This window comes from Equus asinus, chromosome 22, assembly GCF_041296235.1.
Source record: "Equus asinus isolate D_3611 breed Donkey chromosome 22, EquAss-T2T_v2, whole genome shotgun sequence".
In the NCBI taxonomy this organism is placed as follows: Eukaryota; Metazoa; Chordata; class Mammalia; order Perissodactyla; family Equidae; genus Equus; species Equus asinus.
The window spans coordinates 57291607-57297870 of NC_091811.1; the positions used below are offsets into that span (position 1 = coordinate 57291607).

At 35.8% G+C, this 6264-nt stretch overlaps 1 pseudogene; it reads right to left on the reverse strand.

Moving 5' to 3' along the window:
- Window positions 1–4715: 4715 nt before the first annotated feature.
- LOC106822813 (olfactory receptor 6C76-like) lies at window positions 4716–5908 on the reverse strand (annotated as a pseudogene).
- Between the last annotated feature and the right edge of the window lie 356 nt (window positions 5909–6264).

Below are 6264 nucleotides of genomic sequence, written 5' to 3' on the forward strand. Positions count from 1 at the left end.
GACTTCATTGTTACTTTCATTTTTGGTTTGTTCCCATAATTGACTACTCTGACACCTGGGAGCTCCACTTTCTCCAGGTCAGTAGAGTTCCTAACACCATTAAAAATGTATATGTGAATTACAAATGTTCTTCTACCAGTGAATGGACCAACAAGCCAGTACATTCATACATGGGAATACTACTCAGCAATAAAAAGGAACAAACTGCTATTCATGAAACAATAGGAATGGATCTTGAATGGATCGCTAAAAAGAAAAAAGCTTAACACAAAAGAATACATATTTCATCAATATATTCATATAATATTTTCTCCTAGAAGTTTTACAGTTTTACATTTTACCATAGTCTTGTTTTATTTAGAGTTAATTTTTATAGTATAAGATGTGATGCATAGGTTGATGTTTATTTCTTTGAATATGGATGCCAAATTATTCTAAAAATACATATTGGAAAGACCATACTTTCTTGATCGAATTGCCTTTGTACCTTTGGCAAATCTTACTTAAATATATTTGTACAGATTTATTTCAGGCGTGTCTATTCTCCTTAAATGACTTATGTGTATAACTTTTCACCAATACCACGTGGTTTCTATCACAGTAAAATTATAACTGTTTGTTACGTGAAACTTCACAGTTTGTTCTTTTTCAAAATTGTTTGTGTCTAGTATATTTTTGCTGCCTTTTCACATAAAATTTAGAATCAGACTGTTAATACTAAAAAAATATCTGCCAGGACTTTGGGATTGCAATGAATCTGTGGATCAAATAGGGACAACTGCCATCATAAAAACGTTGATTCTTTGAATTCAGTAACAGTATCTCTCTTCTTTTTTAAAATGTCTTCCATACGAATTTTTTAGACTTATATATAAGTACTTCATTTTCTTTCAGTAATGGCATTGTTTATTTTGAATTTCAACTATTCGTTGCTACCATAAAGAAACAAATTTATTTTTGTAGGTTGACTTTCTATCCTGTAAACTGCTGAACTCATTTATTATATTGAGCTTGTTTATGGATTCGACTTGCCAGCAGTGCTCTAAGATCCACCTAAGAAAGGTGCTCATGGGATTTGAAATACGGAAACTAAGGAGATGACAACACAGTTTCGCAGCAGTTCTTGGCAGTACGAAAGAGTCAGCTGTCAGCCAACATGAGATTTTGCCAGCCGCATCCATGCATCCTGAGAATCACCAGCTCTATCGCTAAAGATGCCTAAGGTCAATGATGGACATTTTCTCATACTTAAGCACTATACGCAATTTTGTCATTTCCTTTGAGTCCCTAGTTCTTATGTTGGTTATGTACCCTCTAACATCCTGCCCTGTATTAACACTCCTAGTGCCTGAAATATCTTGGCTATTTCTGTTTTCCTTCCCTAATCCCACTTAATATAGTTATTTTAACAGCTGGAACATTGAACTAATCCAGATAATAAATTTTAAAGCAACAAACTAAGATGTTGGTATGGAGAGTGAGAACATTAGAAAGATTTGACTTATATTTGGAAGTAAAACCCACAAGACTTGATGAATAATTTGATATAAGAATAGGGAAAGAAGCAGTACAGATGAATGCCAGATTTCTGGTTTGGCAAGTTGGGTGAGGTGATATTCACCAAGTAAGACAACAGGTAGAGAGCAGGTTTGGTAGGAGAGAGAAAATGATACTTTCAGTTTTTGAACCCTGATTTTTATGTGCAGTCAGATATCAATATAGAAATGTAGATGAGGCGCTTGCATTGGCAGTTCTAGACATGCTCTACAGAAGGAATGGCTTGTGGGGCAATCTCCATAGCTCGTGTTATCACCAGGATAATTATCTCTCAGGTGATTTTACTTAGCAAGGATATTGTGTTTTCTTAGATAGCATGCTTAGTTGAGGTTATTTTGGGGGTTAAGGGCCAAAAAAATGTTTTGGTTTATGTTATCCATTGCTCAAGCCACTTGTTTATGGTGAAAATTAGAAAGTCAGATATTTAGGCTTTGGCTGCGTGATAGGAGTGGGTTAGATAAAATTTTAAAAGGGAGGATATATAGAATGAAAGAACAAAACATAGTCAATAGTTAATTACAGAAGACAAATATTTAATGGCAAACTTAGGAAAGCCCTAAAAAGAGAAGAGAGAGGAAATGAGTGTTGTTTTTTAAATCCAGTGTTGAAGAATGTACTAAGAAAAAGAAGTTATACAATAAAAAATAACAAATATTTATCGAGCTTCTGAAACTGTCGACCTACAAAACAGAAAGCAGTTTAAAAGGCAAAGCATTTACTCAGGATCAAAGAATTGCAATTCAGGGAGCAGAGATTCAGGTAGAAACCCAAATACTGTCCTGCTAGCGAGTAAAAAAAAAAAAAAGCCAGAGGCTTTTAAAGGCAAAGAAGGGAGGTTGTGTTACAAAGAATGTTAATGGAGTTGGAGACAGGATCTAGTCTTGGCTAAACATTGACCAACTGTTGACTCTAGCTTCAGAAAATCCACAATCCCCAGTCTTTGTGATCAGGATGTCTGTTCTGCTGACTTCTCAAAGAGTTGCTTGTAAAACAGTTGCCGTTTTGGCCCAGTCCAAGGTTCAAGACAGCAAAGCAAGTTCTCTGGAAAGGCAGTTCTGACTGCGTTTTAAAATGGCTCCCTTATAGTCACTTTTGACAGAAACAAACACCTTAAATAACCTAATTTACCCTCATTAAACAAACAAAAAATCAAACAACTGAAAAAATTCTGACTTATAGGCTGTTAACCCAAGTTCACAGTTAATAAAACCAATAAAACTGAAAGGTTAGATGAACTTGAGACAAGCCACACAGGGAGAGTTAACTGTCTCATGAACACACATTCCAAGTTAGAATTTAGCAGTATTGATTTAGTGAAATCTAGTAAAGAAATACATTTGGTCTGGAGCGTTTACTTGTCACAAATACTTTTAGGGGAAGGCATGATTCATGATGTACCTTTAGGTCTAGGAAAAAGAACAACGATGCTCATTATCTATACTGTCCTATTGTCCTCAGTTGCTTATTAGGTTGATGCTAAGGATGTGGTTCTCCAATAAGGTACCCAAAAAATTCCAGCTACTAGTGACCATTTTTAAGTGACTAAATTTACATTGTGCTTTATATATTTGATTCTTTCGTGATATCATTGGTAAGAATCAAGATCCGATGAAATATGTTACTTGGACAAGGCAACGAGCTGACCCTTCACTATCATAAATTTACCAAGAGAGTGCCACTGTTTAAAGAGTGTTGATATGCATCCTTAGGTGGCCCTTATTTTCTAAGGGCCTTGCAGTCACAGGTACACATGCTTTCCATAAAACCAAGTTGGCCAAATGAAATTGACTGATATAAATTTGGATGGTATTTTCTTTTCTCATCTTTAAACAAGAGTAGCCAGCTTCCAACTCTACCTTTCAGTGAAAAATATGACCCAGGCAGGTATGTCAACAAAAATAACTATGATAGCAATGAAAATGATCATTGCTAACATTGCTAAGCAATTTTAGGATGACCAGCAAAGTCTCAAGATTGTAAACGACAGGCCAGAGTGCAAACCTAGATGACCTAACACCGGGACACTTAAACTAGCCAATACACTGTGGCTGAGAATCACGTGACCGACCCTCTCGGATTAAAGAGAGGGTCAGTGATGAACACCCAAAGACGAGTCAATCAGTTCTTTTAAATTGACACTTCTATTGGAATTGTTGGCCAGGAATTTCTTCCCTTTGTATCAAAAATTAAAAAGAGTGAATTGGAGGCTGCGAAGTGCTATGCTATTTATCATGTGGTGAAAGAGTATCTCTTAAAGAAGAAAAGAAAATTTAAACAAATAAATGATTTAGAAAAAACAGAGAGAGAGAGAAGCATGCAAGAATGAGATTGAGTAAGTCATGAACATATGAATCCTTTTTGGCTCCTGAGCTAAGGAGAATTTCCTAGAATTACAAGTCTTCCTAGGATTACCAATCCAATAAGTATTTTTTTCTTAATCTGGTTTTATTTTTATGTGTACTTGGCAGCAATTTGTAGAATTGTTTTATAGAAACACAATTACATGCCATTATCTTTCCTTTAAGTAACAACACTAATTAGAAAAGTTCTACATTCATGAAATTGTTCTTAGTGGCATAGTTTTTTATTTTAATTAATTATTTCCTGATAATACAAAAATTAATGTCCCCCTAGTCAACATTGCTTGATTCTTAATGTTTGTTTGTTTGTCAGTTATCCCTGTACCTCATAAGTTTCCTCTAAGTATCATTTTAAAATGTATATATATTAAAGCAGTGGATTTATATATTACATATAAATATATATAAATGTAAGTACATACATAAGGAGGTACATTCATATGTACATTATATGATTTAATAGATGAAAAATAATGTCATGTGCTGTTTGAATGAATTAGGCAGTGATAAATGTCACACTGTATAGAATTTGGAGTACATACAATAACATAGGAAGTGACTTTAGTCATTTCTTTGTGTTATACCATAGGAAAATGCTACAGATCATTCCACAATAATTTTGTGCTTGAATTCACGAAAAGAAAACTTGTAAGGACATTGAATCCAAATTAACATAAACAATTATATTTTTAAGTATAAGTAAGAAGAGAGAAGAAGTAAAGCAATAAATTACTTATTGTTCTTTGGTAAAAAATGTGTGTTTGCCGTAATTATAAACTGATGTCAGATCAATATTTTCTAGGAAATTATCTTTCTCACAGCATCCTTAAGTGCTTGTTTCACCTGCTGGTTCCTTAAGGTGTAAATAAATGGATTCAGCATAGGAGTGACAGAGGTGTTGAGCAGAGCTACCCCTTTTGCCAAAGCAACGCCTTCCTCTGCTGATGTTTTCACCTACATGAAGATACAGCTTCCACAAGAGATAGACAATGATCACATGCGAAGAACAGGTTGAGAAAGCCTTTTTTCTTTGTTGGGCTGAGGGGATTCTCAGAATTGTTCTGAGGATGTAAGAGTAGCAGAGAATTACTAATGTCAAAGTGGACACAAGAGTAAGCACAGCTATTGGGCCGGCTCCGTGGCCAAGTGGTTAAGTTCACGTGCTCCGCTGCGGTGGCCCAGGATTTGGATCCTGGGCGCAGACATGGCACTGCTCGTCAGGCCACGTTGAGGTGGTGTCCCACATCCCACAACTAGAAGGACCTGCAACTAAGATATACAACTATCTACAGGGGGGTGGGTTTGGGGAGATAAAGCAGAAAAAAAAAAGAAGATTGGCAACAGTTGTTAGCTCAGGTGCCAATATTTAAAAAAAAAAAGAGTAAGCACAGCTAAAACAAAGCTCATGAGCTCTAGAGTACTTGCATCTGTGCAGGAGATTTGCAGTAAACGGGCAGAATCACAGGTGAAGTGGTCACTGACATTGGAGTCTCAGAAATCCAGCTGCAGGTCCATGGCGAGTAGTGGAAGAATTTCCAAGAAGCCAGCCAGCCAAGAACTGACTACACACTGGTAGCAGATGTTGTTACTCATGATGGTTGTATAATGTAGAAGTTTGCAGATGGCCACATATCAATCATAGGACATAGAGGCCAGAAGAAAAAACTCTGCTCAAGTGAAGAAGATCAGGAAAAACAGCTGAGCTGCACAAGCATTACAGGAAATAGATTTGTTTCCAGTTAGGATGCTTATCAAAAATCTAGGATTACAGACAGAAGTTAATGAAATTTCTAAGAAGGAGAAATTCCTAAGGAAAAAAATACATGAGGGTCTTCAGGTGGGAATCCAGGAGGATAGGAATGATGATAGTTAAGATTTCCAGCGACACTCACTGTATACGTGAGAGATAAAAAGAAAATCGCAGCCTGTAGTTCTGGATTATCAGTCAGACCTACGAGGATGAAAGCTGTCACTGATGTCCTATTTTTCATTTCTGGTGGTTAATGTATGGATTAAAACTTGAATGTAAGACCTGAAACCATAAAACTCCAGAAGAAAATATAAGAGAAACTCCTCTTGAACATCAATCTTAACAGTGTTTTTCAAATACCATGTCTACTCAGGCAAGGGAAACAAAAGAAAAAGTAAACAAATGGGACTGCATCAGAGTAAAAAGCTTCTGCAAGGCAAAGGAAACCATGAACAAAATGAAAAGACAACTCACCAACTGGGAGAAAATATCTGATTTTTGACAAAAATTCCTAGTAAAATAATTTTTAAAAATCTAGCTAATAGTTGAGCATGAAACAATATGTTCAAAAACACGTTATTGAAATATAGGATTGCT